Genomic DNA, 11,647 nt, shown 5'->3' with positions numbered 1-11,647 from the left:
GTATGTATGTATGTATATATAAATACATATATATATTCTCCCAAGATGAATAAGACTATACCCCCAAAATAGACAATAAAGGGAAAAGTAGCTATACATAAAGATAAATAGATAGATAGATAGATAGATAGATGATAGATACATAGAAATATATATATATATATATATATGTATATATATATATATATATATCTTTTCTGGGGGAAAAATAGGTAATTAAGGGGATGTCCATCAATTCGGGAATGACTGAACAAATTGTGGCATGTTATTATGATGGAAAACTATTGTACTGTAAGAAAAAAATAAGCAGAATGCTCTCAGAAAAACCGGGAAAGAAAAAAAAAAATATATATATATATGTTAATACATAGTGAAATGTACTGTGTGCTAAGTAACAAGCAATAGTGTAAGATAATCAGCTACTAATGACTTAGCTATTTTCTGTAATAAGATGATCCAAGACAACTCCAAAGGACTTTTGATGAAAAATGCTATCTGTACCTAGAGAAAGAATGAATGGTGTTTGAGTACAGATTGAAGCACACTTCTTTTTTTATTTTTTTTCATTAATTTATTTATCTTGAGGTGTTTTGTTGTTGTTATGGGTTTGGGTTTTGGAGTTTGGGGGGGGGTTGGTCTATGTTTCCTTTCACATGACTATTAAGGAAATATTTTACATGACTGCACATATATAACCTATTTTAAATTGCTTGCCTTCTCAATGGGGTTAGGGAAGCTAGGAGGGGGAAATGGAGAGAATTTGTAATTCAAAGTTTTAGAAATGGATGTTAATTTTTTTTATGTAACTTGGAGGAAGTAAAATACTAAATGTAAAAGGTAAAAAAATAGACCTGAAAAAGAGGAAGCTAATTACATTTTAAGACATGGAGAAATAATAGAACAAAATAAAAAAAAAAATAATGAAAATAAAGAAGTGTATATAAAATGTCTCGTTAGAATATCACCTGATCTGGAGAACAGATCAAGGAAAGAAAATTTAAGACATAAGAAAGACTGAAAGTTACAATAAAAAAATATTGATACAATAGGAGGAGGAATTGTTAAGGAAAATTGCCCTTAGATTCTTGAATAAGATGGTAAAGTAGAAATAGAAAAGAAATCCACCAATCTCCACCTGAAGAAGATCACAAGGGGAAAACATAAAAAAAAAATCATGCCAAGTTTCAAAGTTCCAGGTTAAGGAAAAAAAATATTGCCAGCAACAAGGAAAAAAAGATCAACTTAAATACTGTAGAGGTGCAATTAAATTATCCAAAGACCTATAAGATTTTACATTGAAGGACCATGGGTCTCGGAGCACTATATTTTGAAGAGAAAAAAGAGCTAGGGATACAATTGAGTGCAACTTGCCTAGCAAAATTAAGTACTATCATGAATGAAAAAAAACAACAACAAACATTTAATGAACCAAAAGACTTTCAGGAATTTGTGAAAACATAACAGAACTTAATGGAAAATTCAACTTACAAGATCCAGGAGAAACATAAGGTAAACATTAAAGACCAATTTTAAGGGACTCTATATGGTCAAATTATTTCTTATATGTGAAAATATTATCAGTATTCATATGACTGTTATCATTACTTGGCTCATTTGTAATAAAAGTTTGACTGAGATGAATATCACAGAGTTATTAAAAATTGGGCGGGAAGGGTTAAAAAGAAGAAATTATTTCATATGGATGAGGCATAAAAGGAAGTGGGGGGAAGGGCTGGTAGTAGTTGAATCTTATTCTCATTTAAATGGGATAAAGAAGGAACTTTATATATATCTCGAACAGTTTAAAATCTTAATTTATAAAGAAATAATAGGGTGAGGGAATAGCATAAAGGAAACACTTTTAGAAAGGAGTGTAGATTAAGAATTAGGGTTGAGGATAGGACAAGGGAGGGACTCTTAGAGGGTACATAGAGTCAGGAATAGGAGGGCAAGGTAGTAGGCAGAAATAAATTAGATGCAAGGTGAGGAATAGGGTAAATAGAGTGAGGATAGTGAAAAAAATACGATGTAGGGAAATAAAAACCAAGTAAATATAATTTTGAATTGAATGGGATGAAATTAGTCATAAAACAGAAAAGGATAGCAGAATGGATTAAAAATCTGAATTTGACAATATTTTGTTAATAAGAAACATAAAAATGGGAGATGCATACATAAAATAAAGGGCTGGAGTAGAATTTATTATGCTTCAAATGATGTAAAAAAAACAGGAGCTAGCAGTCATGAACTTAGACGAAGTTAAAGCTAACAGAGTTTTAATTAAAAGAGATAAAGAGGGAAACTACATTGTCAAAAATATTATTCAATATTGGTTTAGGCCATTTAAAATAGTTGTAGACAATATAATATACCTGACAGTACACCAGCCAAAACAGACTGAGGAACTACATGAATATAATTACAAAATTCTCTTTATACAAATAAAATAAGATTTAAGTAGAGAAATATCCATTTTTTCATGGGTAGGCAAAGTCAATGTAATAAAAATGACAGTTTTACCTACTATATTTATTCAATGTCATCCCAATTAAATTTAAAACATCCTTGTTGAGTTAAAAAAAAATAATAAAATTCATTTAAAGGAACAAAAGGTCAAGAATTTCCAAGAAACCAATTAAAAAATTATAAAGGAAGGAGATTCAACAGTACCAGACCTTGAACTGTGTTATAAGGCAATAAATATCAAAATTATATGGTATCAGCTAAGAAACAGAAAGGTAGAGGAGTGGAGCAGAGTAGACATATAATACATAGCAGTAAAGGACTATGGTAACTTTGGGTTTGACAAATATGAAGATTAATTGTTTTCGATAAGAATTCATTATTCCATAAAGCAATTGGGGAAACTAGAAAGCAATCTGGCAGAAATTGGGCATAGATCAATATTGTAAACCAACTACCAACATAAGGTCAAAATGGTTACCTGACCCAGAAAAGAAATAGGGAAGAACATAAGGAAAGGACTTCGAAAAGATTAAGAATTAGGAAAGTGGGGGAGAGGACAAAGGAGTGACTTTTAGAGGGCTAAGTAGATTAAGTAATGGGTAGAAGTAAGGTGGTTGACTTAGCCTTAACAGAGCAAATATGAGAAGCAAGGATACAGTATAATTGAGATTATGTAGAAAAGCCCCTTCCCCTCATATATTTCAAAAACCTTCTGGTCATCAAGACTGGAAGTAGTGACATATCATCTTCAGGATGCTACCAATTTTGAGGGACTCCATGGACAAATGAGAGGATCCTTTTTGATCTTAGATAACCAGGAAGTTTAATTAGTTTAGGGAGTCAGAGGCAAATCAGGTTCTAGGGACAACTTTGTCACCTTTTGGGGAAAAGTATCTCCTGTTTGGGGGGTGGGGGCTCAGAAAACTCCGGTGGTTTTTTGTCTCATCATTAAGGTTATCAGGTATGAATATTTAAACAACCAACACTACTAATACATTGGGTAGGCAACTTTCACCGTGCTTGGATTTAGGGAAAACAAATTCAAAATATTATAAATAAATTATTGTTTCCTAAGATGTGTTCTAGTATTACTTTGATCTTTCAGTATTATTAGAAATGTCAATTCTCCTTAAGGCCTATCCATGAATATCCACATTTTTCAAATTTTAGACTTCATAGTGTTTAACTTTCACAAGACAGAAATATAGAATATTGAAACATAAGAGATGGAAGTATCCTTTAACATACAATGTTACTCCATAATCCATAAATTATTTCAACTGGGAAAGAACTTACAAGTTCTAATGTTAGAACCAGAAAAGCATCCATCCACTACCCCAAGCTCCTGGTTGAAAAAAATAGAACCTAGAATATTAGAATATGAGATCTGGAAAGGATCTCATGAACTAGAATGTTACTGGGCAGAACACAAAAATTGCAACTAGAAATATCTTTACAACATCAGGTATTAAAGCACATAAACTAGAATGTTAGAGCAGGAAAAGACATCAGAGAGAATCTTATTCAACTCACTTGTTTTACAGATGGCACAGTGAATTTTTATGGACTTAGACTTACACAATAAACTTAGCCCTTCCTCTACCTAAGGATGGACTTTCCCTCCACTGTAACTTATTTGAATAACTTTATATTCCTTTCAACTTCCAAGGGTTTTAAGTACCAGAATGAAGTTACAGTCAGTAAGAGAATAAAGCCCCAAATGACTCCAGATTATCTACATTTAGACTACCACAACACTTCATTCTGCAACAGCTGAGATTCATGAGTGATTTAGTGACTACCATGAGCCTCCTTTCGGGCTATCTATTTGTCTTTCTCATTGCATGGAATAGAAAGTAGTAGACTCTCTCTCTCCTATACAACATCCTATATTCTAGGTAAGGTGTTTTGAATAATTAGAACCACAAATGCAGCTTGATATAGGATTGGGAATCTAGATCTGAATGCTGATTCTTCCTCTGTCTATGAAGTTTTGTCCGATCACTTGAGTTAAATACAGCAAACTTTAAGTGCCCACTCTATGAAAATAATTATGACTTAGTTCTGGTGATAAACTCATCATAAATATCTTGTCCTTATCCCCAGACAGTTTATAAACTAACATTCCTTATCTGGGCCTCAATTTCCTCAATTCTCATTTTATCTGTCCTTACCTATCAGTTTGGGGCAATGGTCCTTGTCTTGCCAGTTGCATAAAGCTATGGTGAGACTTGCAAAAGAGTGTAGATTTATACTTTCTCATTTGTGTAGCTTCTGTGGTAATCTGAGTGTGTTGCATTATTGGTGCTCTATTCAAGTGTACATCTGTATTGTATTTTTGTCCAATAAAATGGGTATCAAATGCATACTGTGGGAATCAGTGGATGAAATTCCTTTCCAAATGGAACATTTTGATCTGATGATCTTATTTTGAAGGAGAATAAGACCATAAGAAGGAGTTTTTACACCTTCACCAGATAATAAGAAAGAAGACCTGATAGCAGGGGCCAGGAGAGAGTGGTTAGGTGTCGACTTATACAATGCACAGTGGTTTATTGGTTCCCATGAGTGGTGACTATAAGATGCCATGAATCCCCTGTTGGGGAGACAACCCACAGGGAGAGGAAGTAGGTCAAATGATAGTTCACTACAAGAGATAAATGTTATAAAGAGGTCTCTAAATTTTAAATACAGGGGCAAATTTCCCATCTGAGGCAAAGGTCCCATCACAGTTCAAGTTTGTAAAAATGTAGGAAAATATGGTGACTCATTATGGTATTGTAATATGTGAAGTTTGAAGATTATTGCTGTTGTTTTCCTCAGAAAAGGAATTTAGACTTAATGTTCAAAACACAATTGTAATGCCAAATATCTGCAAGGTGTTATAAAATAAAGCTAAAAATCATGGGCAACTCAAATTTTAGTTAAAATATATGCGACAGACCTGAAGAGCAATACAGGAACTTTTGAGGGCTTAAATAGGCTCAAGTGTGTGTATATGTATATGGGTATACATAGAGATAGAGATAGAGATAGATACAGACATGTGTATGTCTTTAGATATAGATATAGATAGATATACACCTATATCTATAGATATAGATTCAATTATATTTTTATCTCTATCTATCTATCTGAGATAAATAAAATGCTGAAAAGAAGAAACAGTGTTAAAATAAATGGTAAGTCAGAGTCCTAGGAAGAAACATGGGGGCAGAGCCAAGATGGAGGCGTAAAAACAGGAACTCTGCACAGCTCCAGCTCCCATCACCTCAAATACATGTAAAAAATAACTCTAAACAAAGTTTAGAACTACCGAACCCACAAAGTGAGAGAGAAAAACAAATCTCCCACTGAAGGCAGCCCAACAAGTTAACAGGAAGGGGTTATTGCACCAAGACTAGAAGCCAAGCACAGTCCCACAGCAGCTGCATGGTTCTGGTCCCAGGATAGCCCCAACCAGCTGTGGCCTTAGTAGGCTTCAGGAGAGTGAATCACCTGCAACTGTGGCAATTTCCAGACTTCTCAACCTATAAACGCCAAAAAGAAAGTAAAAGGTCAGTGGGAAACCCTGTTGCAACTGAGTGATAGAAGAGCACAGTCTGACCCCGGCCCCAGTGATGAGAAGTGGCAGAGGGGCGGTGGCTGCAGCTGCTGTCCTGTAGCTGCCTCTAGAGCTCTTGGCCTCCAGATCATAGGAGGAACAAGCAACAATTCAGAGGGTAATCACTCTTGCTTTAACCTGCTTATATGTGTATTGTGGTCTTGGGTGGGGGTCCTGGGTGTGTGGGCAGTGTGCTAGAGCTTGTAGGGGATTCAGGAAGGGCACCTTCATAATTGCTCCTGCAGCTATGAAAATCCCAGCAATTTGGGACATTGCTCTCTCCATTCTGGAAGCATAGTTTTACCGCGGCAAAAAACTCAAAAGTCAAGGAAGTGGCTGGCAATATGAGGAAGCAAGAGAAGCACAAACATACCATAGAATATTTTTTAGGGGGGGGGGACAAAGAAGATTAAAGCATGAAATGGGAGGAATACAAAAAAGTCAGAACTCCTGCATCAAAAGCTTCCAAGACAAATGAACTGGTTACAGGCCATGGAGGGACTCAAGAAGGATTTTGAAAATCAAGTGAGAGAAGTGGAGGAAAAATTGTGAAAGGAAATGAGAATGATGCAAGAAAATCAGGAAAAGTGAGTCAACAGCCTGCTAAAGGAGACCCCCCAAAATACTGAAGAAAATAACACCTTAAAATAGACTAACCCAAATGACAAAAGAGGCCCAAGCCAAGAAGGAGAAGAATGCCTTAAAAAGCCAAATTTGCCAGATGGAAGAGGAATTTCAAAAACTCCCTGAAGAGAAAATTAGATTGGAGCAAATGGAAGCTAATGAAATTAATGAGAAATCAAGAAAATATAAAATAGATGCAAACAAATAAAAAAATAGAAGGCAATGTGAAATATCTCATTGGAAAATCCACTGACCTGGAAAATAGGTCCAGGAGTGACAATATTAAAATTATTGGACTCCCTGAAAGCCATGGTCAAAAAAAGAGCCTATACAGTACCATCTTTCAAGAGATTATCAAGCAAAATTGCCCTGATATTCTAGAACCAGAGGGCAAAAGAGAAATGGAAAGAATTCACTAATCAACTCTTGAAAAAAAATTCCCAAAAGAAAACTCCTAGGAATAGTATAGCTAAATTCCAGAGTTCCCAGGTCAAGGAGAAAATACTGTAAGCAGTCAGGAAGAAACAATTTGAGTATTGTGGAAACACAATCAGGATAACACAAGACCTAGCAGCTTTTATATTAAGGGATTGAAGGGCTTAGAATATGATATTCTGGGCGTCAAAGGAGCTAGGATTAAAACCAAGAATCACCCACCCAGAAAAACTCAGTGTAATGCTTCAGGGAAAAATATCACCATTCAATGAAATAATGATTTTCAAGCATTGTTGATGAAAAAAAAACAGATCTGAAAAGAAAATTTGACTTTCAAATACAAGAAGCAAGAGAAGCATGAGAAGGTAAACAGGAAAAAGAAATCATAAGGAAGTTATTAAAGTTGAATGATTTATATTCCTACACAGAAAAACAATAATTGTAACTTGTAAGACTTTTCTCAGTATAAGGATAGTGGAAGGGAATATATGTGTGTGTATGTATATATGTTAACATATATATGTGTGTATATGTGTATAAATAAATATATATATATATGAGTGTATGCATATGTATGTACATGTATATATAGACAGAGGACACAGGATGAGTTGAATATGAAGGGATGATATCTAAAAAAATAAAATTAAGAGGTGGGAGAGGAATATATTGGGAGAAGGAGAAAGGGAGAGATAGATTAGTGTAAATTATCTCATATAAAAGAGGCAAGAGAAAACTGTTACAATGAAGGGGAAGAACAGAAAGGTGAAAGGGAATGGGACAACCTTATTCTCATTGAATTTGGCTTAAGGAGGGAATAACATATACAATCAATTGGGCATCTTACCCTAGAGGAAAGTAGGGGGGATGGGGATAAGAAGGGGGATGACAGAAGGGAAGGCAGATTGGGGGAGAGGCTAGTTAGAAGCAAACACTTTTGAAAAGGGACATGGTCAAAGGAGAAAATAGAATAAGTGGGGGGCAGGAGAGGATGGAGAGAATTATAGTTAGTCTTCCAAAATATAATTACTATGGGAATGTTTTGCATAACTACACATGTAAAATCTATAGTGCATTGCTTATCTTCCCAGTGGGGATGGGTGAGGAGTAAAAAAGGGAAATAATCCTGGAACTCAAAGTTTTAAAAACAAATGTTTTAAAAAAAATTGCTTTTTACATGCAACAGAGACATAAGATTTATAGGCACAGGGGTATAGAAATCCATCTTGCCCTACTAGAAATTTGGAGGGGGTACATGAGGGAAGATATAAGAGAGAACAGATTAGAGGAATGGGTATTCAGTAGGCTCACTATTTTTGGGTGGGTGGTAGAGGAAAGATGGGGAGAAAAATTTGTAACTCAAAATCTGGTGAAAATGAATGTTGAAATCTAAAAATAAATAAATAAATTGGAAAAATAAATACATTTCTTTTAAAAAAGAAGAAGAAACACGAATGAAGGGTCTGGCAATACTCTCCTAAACTTCTATCACCTGACAAATTGCAATTCCATAACTCAGTTCCTAACTATATCTCCCCTTAGATTCTAGAGTTATTCCTGAGGGGCTAAGTAGAAAACACTTTTTAAGGTTTACCAGGCTCTATGGATAAATGGTATTTTATAGTGATTTTTATTGTCATTATTGCTCCCCTAATGCCTTCTTGTGGGGATTCATCAAGACATGAAGGTGACCCTTAATCACAGAGCATGACTTTTGACAAGTTCCATTAAGTTTAAAGGATTTTTGAGTCTTTGGGGCCTGCCAATAGACTGTATTAGTGTCCATTATGTGAGGACTAGTCTAGCTAATTTCGAGGAGCTCCTCACTAGATGGCCTGCAGAGTTATTATTTCATTTCTTTCCCGTTCTCCCCCAGATCTAGCATTTCTAAAACATCATCTACTAAGATGTATTTTATGTCAGTGACAGAGGAGTGCCTAAATTGATAAATTTACAGTTTCTTGAAATATTAACCATATTAGTATTTTTCTTTATTCCCCTGAAAAGCCTATTCTATTGTTGTAAAGATTTAGTGGTTAGGATCCACACCACCACCACTGCCATTCCTTTCCAATGGCAGCTGTATAGTACAGTGGAAAAAATGTTGGCCCTAGAGTCAGGAAGAACTGAGTTCACAGCTGGCCTCAGACATTTACTAGCCAAGTGAACCTAGGCACATCTTTTAGTCTTTACCTATCTCAGTTTTCTCATCAGCAAAAGAGGGGTTATGATAGCACCTATGGTCCTGGATTGTTGTGAGGATCAAATGAGTTCGTATATGTATATGATTAACACAGTGCATGACACACAGAAGGGACTTAATAGGTGCTAATTCCTCTTCCCTAGTGAGTTTACTTCCCCATAAGTATCTGTCTTCTAAATTCATTTTCAGAATTGAGAGCTTTCTAGAAAAGTATATTTATGTCATGAAAATGAACCCAAATTTGAGAATGGATAAGCCAAAGTGACAGAAAAGCAGTCTTCAGTTCTAAGTGAAAACAGTATTTAGGAGAGAGAGAAGCAAACCAGCAGGATGTAAAAGGAATAAAAGCAGATTGAGATAAACATGGGGGGTAGTGAGACTTGATCAAAGACTGAAGTACAGAAATGCGATCAAAGAAAACCTCATAAAGGACCAACTACTTGCTATTCTGTCAACAGACTTTGAAAGAGATTATATTCGCAAATTTAGTCATGTTACTGTACCACATCTATATTTTATGAATATGCTATTCTAACTATAAATATTCCTTTTTATTTCTTACAAAATTGAAAGTGGAGTGGCCGATAAATAACTTTGTTTTTCCTACTTATGGAGAGCAAAGACAAAAAAAAAGTGCTGCTTGGTGTTTACTTAAACTTATAAATAATACAACTCAAAACGACTTGGAGATTACCTTAGAAGAAAGAGGACTAGAATACATAATAGGGAGTCAGACTGTATATATTAGGCCTAAGTAGTTTTAATGGTTTTCAAACTTTCAAATTATCCATAAATTATTCCAGTTAAGAATTTTCCTAAAAATCAGTATTTCTCCTAAATGTACTTTTCAGCAAGGAATATTACTCTGTTTCTTTTCTTTAGTTTTTTTTGGACATATTACCAATAGATCGTGAATGTATCTACCTTGTACAGTCCTTGTGAGAAAAGTACTTTGCAAATTGTAAAGCATTATTGAAATGGGAGTTATTTTATCTTCTTCTTATTGTGTAAGCCTAATGTATGGGTTGGTCTATTCAGGTATGTCAGCTTTTTCAAATCTATTGCATTCCTGTGGGTACCTGTTTCTGCACCCAGGCATTAAGTTTGGAAACCATTTTACACTTTTCTATTACCTTTCCTCTAAAGGGCCTTATTGTACATTTAATTCTCTTGATAATGATAATATTGTGAATTTATACAATGCTTTCCTTTAAGGAAGCTAAAGCACTATGTGTATAATCTCATTTATCCTCTAAAATCGTCCATTAAAGAGGAAAATGGTATGTCATATGAAATGTAAAAGACCATGAAAGTCGTTTCCTTATACAATTGCTGTCACCATCAATTTCCATTTTCTTGATTCATAACACATCTTTACACCCAGTCTCTGCATTAATTCAAATTGTACAAAGACAACAATTAGAGCACAAATAGAAATTAAGAAGTAATTAAGCTTCTTAACTATGCATGCCTGCTTTTCTCGTTTTGGGTTCAGAATTTCATCTTCCAACATTGGGTTCCCAAATCCCACCTAACAAATATTTTAACTGATTTACTTTTTAGGTATCATGCACTTTAAGACCTGAGAATGTGGAATCAATTCAGTTCAAAGTGGGGATATTCATTAAGTACATAGTATATGACCACTGTGTTCAGCAATAGAGATATAAAAACCAAAAAGCAAATAAACAGATTCAAATGAGACACCAGAACTATTGATTCATAGACTCTAATATTTCTTTTCTTTTCTGTTTTTTTTTCCTTTTGGAGGGCAATTGGGGTTAAGTATACGGCTAGTTATTTTGTGTGGGTGTTAAGTGTCTAAGGCCGGAACCCAACTCAGGTTCTCCTGACTCTGGGGCCACTGTAGACTGATATTTCAAAGGAGTTGAGATGTCATCTATTCCAAATGCTTAACCAGTGTAGGAATTTGTGCAATATTTTCTCTAGAGTGGGAAAGCATGCATACCAGTATTGGATTTAATATAAATAAAAAAATTGGCAATTAAAGGTGTGTCTAGATTAGTGATAGACTACATAATCAGGGACATGGCAGAAGAAGGGACCAACCATGAGGCAATTTTCTCTTTGAAATATACAAGAATTGGCATTGTTCTGGGAATGAGACAGAATGGAAAAGGGAAATTCATGGGGCAAGTAGTACAAAATAGTGGTAGAAAGCCACTAGAGAGAGGACCATAAAAGGAATATCTTGGAAGTTTTGATTGCATCAGGAATACAGAACAGAGAGAGAGAGAGGGAGGTAGGGAAAGACAGAGACAGAGAGAGAAGAGAGAGAGAAAGAGAGAGAGAGA

Source organism: Petaurus breviceps, unplaced genomic scaffold, assembly GCF_028583685.1.
Source record: "Petaurus breviceps papuanus isolate PSGF00001 unplaced genomic scaffold, PetGlider_PUasm1.0 176, whole genome shotgun sequence".
NCBI classification, from domain to species: domain Eukaryota; kingdom Metazoa; phylum Chordata; class Mammalia; order Diprotodontia; family Petauridae; genus Petaurus; species Petaurus breviceps.
This window is presented reverse-complemented; position numbering follows the sequence as displayed.